The 12,414-nt window shown below is 40.1% G+C and overlaps 1 protein-coding gene and 1 long non-coding RNA gene across 24 annotated transcripts in view; one reads left to right on the top strand and one right to left on the bottom strand.

Annotated features, from left to right (window-relative positions):
* Positions 1–12,414, bottom strand: part of MAP3K13 (mitogen-activated protein kinase kinase kinase 13) — a 190,801-nt gene that overhangs the window by 68,514 nt on the left and 109,873 nt on the right. The gene's annotated exons all lie outside the window — the stretch shown is intronic.
* On the top strand, positions 1,516–5,765 carry LOC144339092 (uncharacterized). Its single transcript, XR_013413757.1, has 2 exons — positions 1,516–1,644; positions 3,871–5,765. It is a non-coding gene; the product is annotated as an uncharacterized LOC144339092 (long non-coding RNA).

Below are 12,414 nucleotides of genomic sequence, written 5' to 3'. Positions count from 1 at the left end.
GTTTACAGAAGGAATGGGTATAACATAAACTCACTTTTCTTAATAGCCCATGGAAGAATCTTATTCATAAGCTGAACCTATTTTTTTTTTTTTTGAGACAGAGTCTTGCTCTGTTGCCCAGGCTGGAGTGCAGTGGTGTGATCTTAGTTCACTGCAACCTCTGCCTCCTGAGTTCAAGCGATTCTCCTGCCTCAGCCTCCTGAGTAGCTGAGATTACAGGTGCACACCACAACACCTGGCTAATTTTTGTATTTTTAATAGAGACAGGTTGCTCCATGTTGGTCAGGCTGGTCTTGAACTCCTGACCTCAGGTGATCTGCCCACCTCGGCCTCCCAAAGTGTTGGGATTATAGGCATGAGCCACCGTGTGGGCCTATTTTTTAATTTTTAAAAATTGACACATAATAATTGTACATTGTTATGGGATACATGCTACATGTAATACATAGTGAGCATATTGGGGAAATTAGCATATACATCATCTCGAACATTTATCTTTTTTTGTGTTGGGAACATTATTCTCTTTTCTAGCTATTTGGGAATACATATTATTGTTAACTATAGCCATCCTGCAGTACTATGGGACACTATAGCTATAGAATTTGTTCCTCCTGTCTAGCTATAATTTTGTATCTTTTAACAAATCCCTCACTATCCATCCTTCCCAGCCTCTAGAAACCTCTGTTCCACTCTTTACACCTATGAGTTTAACTTTCTTAGCTTCTGGGTATGAATGAGAACATGTGGTGTTTAACTTTCTGTTACTGGCTTATTTCACTTAACATAATGTCCTCTAGGCCAGGGATCCCCAGCTCCCAGGCCGCAGACTGGTACCTGTTTTTGGCTTGTTCGGAACCAGGCTGCACAGCAGGAGGTGAGTGGCAGGCGAGCATCACCGCCTGAGCTCTGCCTCCTGTCAGATCAGCAGCGGCGTTAGATTCTCACAGGAGTGCAAACCCTATTGTGAACTGCACATTCGAGGGATCTCATAAGGTTGTGTGCACCTTATGAGACTCTAATGCCTGATGATCTGAGGTGGGACAGTTTCATCCCCAAACCATTCCCACCCACCACCCACCACATCCCTGGTCTGTGGAAAAACTGTCTTCCACGAAACTGGTCCATGGTACCAAGAAGGTTGGGGACTGCTGCTCTAGGCTCATCCATGTTGCTGCAAATGACAGGATTTAATTCTTTTTTATGGCTGAATAGTATTCAGTTGCATACATATACCACATTTTCTTTATCTATTCTCCTATTGTCAGACATGGGTTGATTCATACCTTGGCTATTGTGAATAGTCCTGCAATAAACACTTAGGGGTGCAGATACCTCTTCAGTGTACTGGCTCCTTTTCCTTTGGGTAAATACTCAGTAGTGGGGTTGCTGGACCATATGGCAGTTCTATTTGTGTTTTTTTTGAGGAACCTTCATACTGTTCTCCATAGTGCTGTACTAGTTTACATTCCTACCAAAATGCATGAGAGTTCCCTTTTCTCTGTATCCTTGCCAGCATTTATGTTTTTATCTTTTTGATAATAGTCATTTTAATGGGTGAGATGATATCTCATTGTGGTTTTGATTTGTACTTCCCTGATAATCAGGGATATTAAGCTTATTTAAAATTAATTAAATAGAGACAGGGTCTCGCTCTGTAGCCCAGGCTGGAGTGCAGTGGTGCAATCTCAGCTCACTGTGACCTCCACCTCCTGGGTTCAAACAATTCTTCTGCATCAGCTTCCCAAGTAACTGGGACTACAGGCACATGCCACCATGCCCGGCTAATTTTGGTGTTTTTAGTAGAGACAGGGTTTCACCATATTGGCCAGGCTGCTCTTGAACTCCTGAACTCATGATCTGCCCACCTTGGCCTCCCAAAGTGCTGGGATTACAGGCGTGAACCACTGGGCCCGGCCTCCAGTCTGTAATCCTAAGGCAGGACACACACTCCTTGCATCATCTCAGTTGCCCTTGTCTGATCTATGTCCAACTCTAGTCCACCTTTATATATATATATATATTTATACATTTTTTATATATATTTCATTGGTAGATGCCTTCTGATGATGCCCAATGTGGTAGTGAGATGGCTAAAAACAGCACACAGAGCAAATTTCATGTCTAACCTCCCATTAATGCAAGGTTGCCCTAGGACTGTAATAAATCAGATTGTAATGAAGCCTGGTATATTACAAATAGTTGTTGTCCCATGTTTATTACATAATGCTTATGATGTGCTGTAATTGCAGAGAATGCAGGTTTTCAAATCAGAAATACCTTGTTTATTCCTAGCCACTTATCTGCTGTGAAGTCTTTGACAGTTATGTAAATATTCTGAATACTAGTTGTCTCACTTGTACACAGGATATACTAAACCTCCCTGTTGGGGTTGTTGTAGATGCAAATCAAACTAATCGGCTTTTTTTTTTTTTTTTTTTTTTGAGATGTAGTCTCACTCTGTTGTCCAGGCTAGAGTGCAGTGGCATGATCTCAGCGCACTGAAACCTATACCACCTGAGTTCAAGTGATTCTCCTGCCTCAGCCTCCTGAGTAGCTGGGATTACAGGCATGCACCACCATGCCCGGCTAATTTTTGTCTTTTTAGTAGAGATGGCATTTCACCATGTTGGCCAGGTTTGTCTCAAACTCCTGACCTCAAGTGATCCACCCACCTCAACCTCCCAAGGGGATTACAGGCTGGGCTAACAGGTATGAGCCACCGCACCTGGCCAGCTAGCATTTTATTGAGTGCTTACTATAAATAAGACCCTGAAAGCTTCAAATGGTTTCTCTCCTGAAATAAGTTTGATTTCAACTACAAAATTGGAAGATTTCACTCTATACTCCCACTTTCTGATTTTTCCCCCTAAAACTATTAAGCAAGATTTCTAGTTAAATGTGATAGATTGAACATAAACATTTTATCTCTGCTCTGCCCATGCCAGACTCTACCAAGATAAAAGTGAGGAAGAAAAAAAAAGTGGCTCACACCTGTAATCCCAATATTTTGGGAGGCCGAGGTGGGAGGATCACTTGAGTGTAGGAGTTCAAGGCTACAGTGAGCTATGACCATGCCACTTCACTCCAGCCTGGGTGACAAAGCAAGACCCTGACTCAAAAAAAAAATAAAAAATAAAAAATAAATAAATAAATAAACTCAAAATTCTACGAGGAAATCTAAAATGAGCAAAGACAAAAGGCTACATATTGTATAATTCCATTTATATGAAATCCATTTATAGAAAAGATAGCACTATAAGGACAGAAACCAAATAATAGGGGCCAGGTGTGGGAACTGACTAATATGGGCAACGTGTAGGGAAGAGGGAACACACTTGAGCGTTCTTCCCCCTTAATTCCAATGCTGAAATTGGCAAAACGCACTCTGAAGCTAAAGTCCCCACGCTGTCCTGAGCAATAGTAGAATCACCAGAAGGCATCAACAAACTGCTGGACACTGATACTTTTTCTGACACTTTGTCAAAAACACTTAAGACGCCTTTGACAAAGTCCATTTAATTGTGCACGGTGTGGCAAACTTTGTTAAAATGCAGTCACTCTGCTGTATAGTTATAACGTTCTATTTTGTGTGTATCAGAGTTAATTTTGTATTTAGAATCCTTTAGCACCCTTTGAGACGGTGGTACTGCCGGGCGTTTCCAAATGAAAATTACTAATCATAAGTCTAGACAACAAAATGAGGTAAGAGTTTAGCACAGTCAGGGTTACATGTCTTTAGAATCTGAGCCATCCTTAGAGATTCCCACTCCAGAAAGTGGAGGTGGGTTAAGTCTCAAGATCTAGGGTCTGGTGGTGGCAAAAAAAAAAAAAAAAAAAAGGTTTAAAAAAGAAACATTATTTATATCTGAGGGTTCACAGACAAATAGATAATCAGCTCATGTACAATTTCCATCATTTACTGAGGCAAATCAACTTGGAGTGTCCTTTCCATATAATCTTTAGAGTTTCTACTGTTCTTTTATGATTTTCTTTTCTTTCTAGGCATACTTTTAATATAAATTTTAAAATTTTATTTTATTGGATAAAAATGTTGTGGGAATATACCCCACATCTCTTCTGGAATGATCCCACCCCACTCTATGATTTCTGGCTTTCATTTAAAGGCTTTTTTCCACAGATCCCCTTTTTACTTGCCTAGCATGAAAACAAGTCAGTTCATTAGTGAAATGGTTACTGCAATGGGGCATCCATTCAACCTCAGTAGACAAAAATGAATTGAGCACCAAAATTTAAAATATGAAAGTAAATCATTATTAAATACCTACGGGAAAAATCACAAAATCCTTACATATAGTTTGTTAAATGACCTTCTTCACATAATAACTGAAATGACAATAGAGCTAGAATAATACCAAAAACTTAGAAATTAACCCATCTACAATACTTTGTACAATCTAGGCTTTGGGATTACTGGCTTTTTCTCTTAGCCTACATATGTCTAATCCCATTTGACAAAATTAGAAGGCATGCTTGGCTATGGTTACAGAGAAGCTCAAAGAATAGTCTGATTATTTTTTAATCCCAGTAGATTCAGATGGAGATTCTGATTTATTCCCTCTTTCTTGCTTTCCTTACTACCACAAAAGAATCAAGAGAAAAGACTTAAACTGCACAATAGCTAGAATTTAGTTTGAGAGTTAAAGTGTTAGCATAGAAATGTATTTAGCATACTTCTAAATATGCCTCCCATGTTACTGGCTTTATTTCAAGCCTTTTCTTGACATGGCAGTACAATTTAATTAAGGAAGGTGCTACAAAAAGAATAGTTGGGAACTAAATTGCCGGCTAGGAACGGCTAAATTGAGATTCAAGTGGTACCCTGGGCTTCCTGTTTTTCTGACTTCAAACTGTTTTCGGTAATTTTTCCTGGCTACTCTGGGACCTCCCAATCCTTTTAAACTCTTCTGATATTGAACTCTTACTACTTTTTCACCCAGGGTCACGACATTGTATAATTCTAGGGGGACTCATTCCCACTGACAGCACTGCTTTTATTATTTATCTCTTACACAAATGCTTCTAAAAGTCAAAACTATTTCTAACAAGATCAACTGACGTCAACTAGCTGTTTCACTTTAGGGAGTTAACACTCAGTGCTTTTCCAATTCCCTCACTCAGTAAACACGTATTGAACGTGTGCCAGACATCACGTTACAATGCCATGGATAATGGAAGAGACCCCGGTCAGATAGTCCCACCCTCAAGGAGCATACAGTCTAGTGTGTCAGCAAGTAAACAAGTACAACGTAAGGCAGACTTTAGCCTTCAAGCACAGTATAAGCACAGCAGGTGAAGCAGCAACTATGATTGAGATACCAGAGAAGACTTCACAGAAAAAGAGACATTTGAGCAACAAAGTGAGGCCTTGAAGAAAGAATCAGAGTTACACCAGTAGAGAATGAGTGGAGGATGGAGAGAAATGAGGCTGCTACCTGGAAGAAGACACATATTCTGGCCAAAGGAACTGTGCAAAGAAAAGAATGGAGGGCAAGAAAATAAATAGCATTTTCCAAGAATAGCAAACAGTCTGGAAGAGCTGGAACATAAGGTGCATAGAGAGCAGTGATCAGCACTGCTCTAACTATAGGGTGGTGCCACATCATAAAAGGTTTTGAATGCTGGGCTGACGAGTCTCTTTTCTCTGATCAAAAGAATTTGGCCTCATAGAAAACATTACTCATTACTTATGTAATGATCGGAAAGCTTTTGTTCAAGACCACAGTAATTGGAAGGTGCAAATGTGTAGTTTCTGAATTTATGTGATTACATTAAATAATGTGTATATACCTTATTAGAAAAATAGCATTGTTTGGTGGCATAAAATTAAGGCTGAGTTTCTTTTAAGTCATTCATTGGCAGGGACACATTCTTCAGAACCACTTTTTAACAGTAGTCAGGTAGAAATAAGCATGCTCGCCTTAGAGCAAAAAGAGGCATGACACAAGAAATGTTCAGTGTACTGAAACGCATTGCTAATAAGAACATCAACTAAGGACTTACAATTTTATACATTGCCAGTAGGGTGGGCTACAAAATTTGCAGGACCAGTACAAACTAAAAATGAAAGACCCCTTGTTTAAGAACTATTAAGAATTTCAAGATGGAGATACCAGAGTATTAAACCAAGCATGGGGCTGGGCGCAGTGACTCACTCCTGTAATCCCGACACTTTGAGAGGCCGAGGCAGGTGGATCACCTGAGGTCAGGAGTTTGAGACCAGCCTGGCCAACATGGTGAAACCCCATCTCTACTAAAAATACAAAAATTAGCTGGGATTGGTGGCGGGTGCCTGTAATCCCAGCTATTTGGGAGGTTGAGGCAGGAGAATCGCTTGAACCCAGAAGGCTGAGGTTGCAGAGAGCCAATATTGAGCCACTACACTCCAGCCTGGGTGACAGAGCAAGACTCTATCTCGAAAAAATTTTAAAAAATTAAACCACGCACGGGTCCCTGTGCAACTGTGTAAGTTACATACCCATGAAGCTGGTCTGATTGCCAACCCTAACTTTTAATGACAATCCATTCTGTTTCCATAGCCTGACATATGTAAAACAACTCTCACGTTCAAGTGTAAACTTTGCTACCAATTTGCCCCCAGAATTGATTCCATCTCCACCACCGTGCTTTCCTCCCTGCCTTCACTGGCAGTGGAGACCACAAGAGTTCCTCTTAGAGAAATGCTGACACCTTCATCCGTTCTTATAATGCTATTTTCTGCTTATTGAAAACAGGCTTTGTTTCCTTGATCTTTTGTGTTTAAAATTTCCCCTCTTTATAAAGTCTTCACTAATCACAGGTAAGATAATAAGTTCTCATCTATTTCCAGTGTTTAATCTGACACTCATGTAGTATCCAGGCTACTGTTTATGCGGAGTGTAACTATGGTTGCTACTGCTGCAGGAAATGTTAATGGTGGTGGTGGCAGGTACCACTTGCTGAGTGCCTAGGCACTGTGCTGGGCATTTTACAGTCCTAAAAATTGATCACTGAGTGATCCCACTGTTATCTGATGTGCTTGTTCTTTATATTTTAGTCCTATTCTTCAGCACCTTCTCCAAAGAAAAAGGAAAGGAATAAGGGGGAAAAAAAGCAAACCGTAGGTCAGACAATTTTGCTACTTGTTAATAGAGTTGGTAACAAAACTGTGACTGTTTAAAGAAAGATATAATTACCTGATTACAGCTTCTCTATTATCTATGCATTTCATTTATTCTCCTGACCTGTGATGGATAAACCGGCCATTAGGTTTATCTGTATATATAAGTTGGTCATTTTAGGTATTGAAACCAGAGAGGAAAGATATCGTGTCTTGTTTTTGTTTTCCAGCTTTACTGAGGCCTAATTGACAATCTTATGTTTACAGTAAAAAATAAATTGACAAAAATTGTACAGTGTGATGTTTTGAGATATATGTACATTGTGAGATGATTACCACATCAAGTTAATTAGCATATCCATCGCCTCACCATATCTTTTGGAATTACATTAGTACAACATATACATAGTCCTAATTGTGAATGAAAAAAACCCTAAAAACAGAGCATTTACTATAGCTATAAATTCTATTCAACCAATTAATAAGTATGTACATTATGCTGTGCCTTATGCTTCATGCTATATTTAAAAAGTTCAAGTTTTCATAAATGTTAGTGTATTATCACCACTGAAGAAATTCAGACAAGACCACTCGGCGGCCCTGAATCAATCAAGATGTGTGTTAGTTCAGAGCGGGGTTAATCTGTTTAGACTTCAGCAATTTCAGAACAGCAGCGGATCTAAAGTCAGATACTCTCAACTGATCTGAATTAAACTCTTTTGATTAGATTACGCCTCTCTGCTTTAGCTAGATAGGAATTAGTTCAGTCTGCTAACAATTTCCAAAGCACTCTATGTATAGCTGAGGTTTGGCAGGGTTTTTCTTATCTCCATTTTGCCTTTTATTTTTTGATTTGGGAAGACTATATACCAGTATTTTCTAAATATGAGAAGCAGGGAGGTTTTTCCTTTTGCTTGCATCAGATATATCTAGTACCTCAGGACATTTTGCCTCCTGGGCCACAGCTTAACAGCATTAGCAAAAGCAGTTCAGCCAGGGGGGAACTGAACAGCAGCTGAGTCAGTCTAATAATTTACACTGGGGAAAGCCCTTGGAATTCAGAGGCACATTGCCCAGCTGGAGAGACAGATCTAATCTCTGCTAATGATGTTCCTGCCTCTCTTTCCTATCAGGGCTAGGTTTTTTACACATGCGCACATAATTATATATGCACACTCAGAGTCCAATGAAGCCAAACAACACAGCGCCCAGGATTAAATTACACAGTAAGACTTCCAGGCGTCATCTGGCCTCAACGTCCTAATAAATGTTGTCCATGGTTCACGCTGTAGAGATGTTAGAGATCTTAAGAATTCAACAGCATAGACAATAAATACTAAAATTCAAAGGGGAGAACATTATGATTTTATTATGAGAATGGATATAATAAGCTTGACTTCTTAAACAGACTTAAAATTTAAAAGTACACACTAGAAGAAAGCAGACTCCAGACAAAGATGTACACAGTAATAGGTAAAGAGGTGAAGAAATAACACAAAAAAAGTTTTAAAAAAACCACCCAAAGCAAAAATCAGTAGACAAGAATAATTTGTAAAAAAAAAAAACCTGACAATAAATAAATAAACAAATTGTAATACTACTACTACTAATAATAATTCCTATGTGCTAAGGCCCGAGAGGCTTTTGTTTCATTGATAGATCCCAAATGAGTATAAAGTAGCCTCAACAACAGCCTCCCAGCAAATACAGTGGCATCTTTCCTAGGACAGTTTTTTAAAATTTTTATTATTATTATTATTATTATTATACTTTAAGTTCTAGGGTACATGTGCACAACGTCCAGGTTTGTTACATATCTATACATGTGCTATGTTGGTGTGCTGCACCCATTAACTCATTATTTACATTAGGTATATCTCCTAATGCTATCCCTCCCCACTACCCCCTCCCCACAATAGGACCCGGTGTGTGATGCTCCCCTTCCTGTGTCCAAGTGATCTCATTGTTCAACTCCCACCTATGAGTGAGAACATGAGGTATTTAGGATAGTTTTTAAGAGCACCTCTCCACGCAAGGTGAGATTCCCAAAATTCCAGAAAAGCAACACTTATAGTAGGGAGAGTCCAAGTAAATAATTCTTGGAATTAAAATAGGAGAAATAGAAATAGCCATAAATGGGGAAAATACCAGAGCCCTTGTCGACACCAGCACCACACTGTCGGTCCTCAACCCTACCTCAATTAAAAACCCTCTCCCTTGGAGTAAAGAAAAAGTCCAAATAGTAGGGGTTTCAAAGTCTCTTATTATAGCCTTTAAACAAATCCCCTTCAATTTTAATTAGGAGAACTAGTGGGGCATCACCTTTTTCTTATAGTAGATAGTGCCCCCATACACCTACTAGGACGGGATTTCCTAGAGACCTATAATGCTCACATCTCATTTTCACAGAAGGGAGAAATGATTCTCAACTTGGCAGATGCAGAAGACTTACAAAAGCCCACATGTATATCATGCTTGTGAAAGTTAATCAAGATAATACACCTACTAGGACGGGTGTCCTTCCTTGAGCATTATTTATCACACTCAAGCTTTCAAGAATATTGAGTAACTAAAAATTATAGGTTATATTTTCTGGCAGGAACTTGGAATGCAAATAATCTGGGTTTCCAGGTAAGAGGTCGCTCTATAAGCATTAACAATCTACCAAAAAGAAAGAGCTGACACTCTCCTATGAAAATCCAGGAATCTCACCAGAAATTGTGCCTCAAAACCTCATTTCCACATGGAAGTATGCCAAGAAAAATAAGCCTGACCATGTGGTTGTTTATTTTTTATTACAATGCATAATGGTCTTCATATACTGATGAAACTTTACTTACTAAAATGTTTGAATAAGTACATGTATTTTTATATAAGGTCCTTTGCAAATGACTTCAATTATTTTAAAAAGGGGGAAGCAATTTAATCGTTAATGCCTCTGCCGCTTTACTGAAGTAAATAGGGAGTGGTGGGGTAGGGGAGTCACCATCTGGGGCTATAAATTATAATCCTGCTACATGGTAATGGACAGAGGGCTGATCCATGAAGCTCCCCGAGGAGATTTCATCCATCAGTGCAGCCATCCATAGCAGGGGCTGAAGACAAGGGCAGCCCTGAGCCCAGACAGGGAGGGGATCTGCTCCAGCAGCAAGATACAGTGCTGTCAGCTTTTCAAAAGCAACTCTCACTCACCTGCTCCCACACAAACTCATCAATTCAGGAAATTATAGGGAAAATGCTCCCCCTTTACATATTGGCAATTAGAGGATAATTTAGGATTCAAAGAGCCCTGGGCAAATAAAGTCCTCAAGTGACAGAAAACAAGCAATAGGCTTAAGGCTGCTTCACCTATACTTAGTTAACTTGCAAATATCACTTGAAAAGAAAACGGTGATATTATTTACCACAAAATGAAAACTACAGATGATATGTTCACCTGGCAAGAAGCAACACTACCTGCACACATGAGCTTGTATAAACTTGCACAGCCCCCAGACAAGGTGCCCTAGTGGCCAGTGATTCTCTTCTGCCTCTTACTGCAAGCTAAGAGCTTAGCTGCTTTGGATTATTTCCCAAATATAACAATGTTAAAAGAAGACAAAAAAACAAAACAAAACCAGGAATGATCCTAATAAGAAGAGAAACAGTGCGGAAAATCGAGTTTATTGAAACAATCAAAAAATTACAAGTCAAAACCAAAAAAAAGACCTAGAAACACCTAGCAGCCTTATAAGCACTTGAGATCATTCTAAGAAAGAGAATATAATTAGAATTGCTGAAACAACTGTGTTTTCTTGCATGCTGCTTAAATACATAAGATTTAGATCTTTCGTGTCTTTGAAAATATTCAAGGACTTTTATAGATGTCCTCACATCAGTTCTCCCCACAGCCCTCTGAGAAAAGCATCCATCCAATTTGCTACTGAAATCACAAGGCTACATCTAAAAACTCCCATTTCTGTGAGGAGAGTGGTCACTTAGATATTTGCTATTCTGCTCACTGACTCAACAAATGCTATGTTAATCATCTATGGTGTGGCTCTGTGTTAAGCAATAACGATGATGCAAAGATGAACAAAACAGTGGACCCCTGCTCTAGAGGAATCTACTAGAGGAAAAGTGGATGAATAAATAGTTACCATGTAATGAGAGAAGCTCTTTAAGGGAGATGGATACAAATTACTGAAATACAAAGAAGGGAAAATTCCCATCCAGGATGGCCAGGGAAGGGGTATGGAGAATATCATCTAGAGGGGCAACCTTGGCAGACGCAGGGAGGTGGGAAGAAATCACATGGTTGTTTGGGGAGAAGGACAAACATCAGTAGGGCAGGTGAGAGATGATGAGAGATGTCGAAAATAGGGCTGGAAAGGTGGATTCGAGGATTTTTTTTTTTTTTTTGATTCGAGGATTTTTTTTTTTTCTCCTATGGACAGAGAACTATAGAGAGGTGAAGGGAGGTGACATGATTCAATTTGAAAGATGATTCTGTTTCAGGGTAGAAAATGGAGGGAGGGCAAATGGGGTGTGGAAAGAGCTCTAGGGAGAATGAAAAGAATCTGAGCAACACTTTGGAGACAGAAGTAACAGGATGGAGTGACTGGCTGGATGTGATGGTGACAGGGTTTTCTAGTGTGGAGGACTCGATCCTACCACTAACTGAGGCAGGACCTCCAGCAGAGGGGGTGCAGGGCAGAGGAGCTGCAGGGAGGAGGTAATGAGCCAGAGTTTATTCTTTCCTATAGCCATCAGGCAGGGAGGGAAATAAGGAAGTAGCTAAACTGTAACTGGGGCAAAGAACTACAAATATTGTTAGAGAGATGAATACAAGGCAAAGGTTTCATATCTCTCTCCTTCCTTCCTTCCTTTCTTCCTTCTTTCCTTCCTTCCTTCCTTCTTCCCTCCCTCCCTCCCTCCTTTCTTTCTTTCTTTCTCTCCCCTTCCTTCCTTCCTCCCCTCCCCTCCCCTTCCCTCCCATCCTTTCCCCTCTCCTCCCCTCTCATTTCCTTTCTGACGGAGTCTCGCCCTATGCCCAGGCTGGAGTGCAATGGTGCGAGCTCAGCTCACTGCAACCTCTGCCTCCTGGGTTCAAGCAATTCTCCTACCTCAGCCTCCTGAGTAGCTGGAATTACAGGCACGCACCACCACGCCCGGCTAAATCTTTTTTTTTTTTTTTTTGTATCTTTAGTAGAGACAGAGTTTTACCATGTTGGCCAGGCTGGTCTGGAACTCCTGACCTCGTATCCGCCAGCCTCGGCCTCCCGAAGTGCTGGGATTACAGGCTTGAGCCACCGCGC

The sequence above is a fragment of the Macaca mulatta genome, chromosome 2, assembly GCF_049350105.2.
Source record: "Macaca mulatta isolate MMU2019108-1 chromosome 2, T2T-MMU8v2.0, whole genome shotgun sequence".
Classification (NCBI taxonomy): Eukaryota; Metazoa; Chordata; class Mammalia; order Primates; family Cercopithecidae; genus Macaca; species Macaca mulatta.
This window is presented reverse-complemented; position numbering and strand designations above follow the sequence as displayed.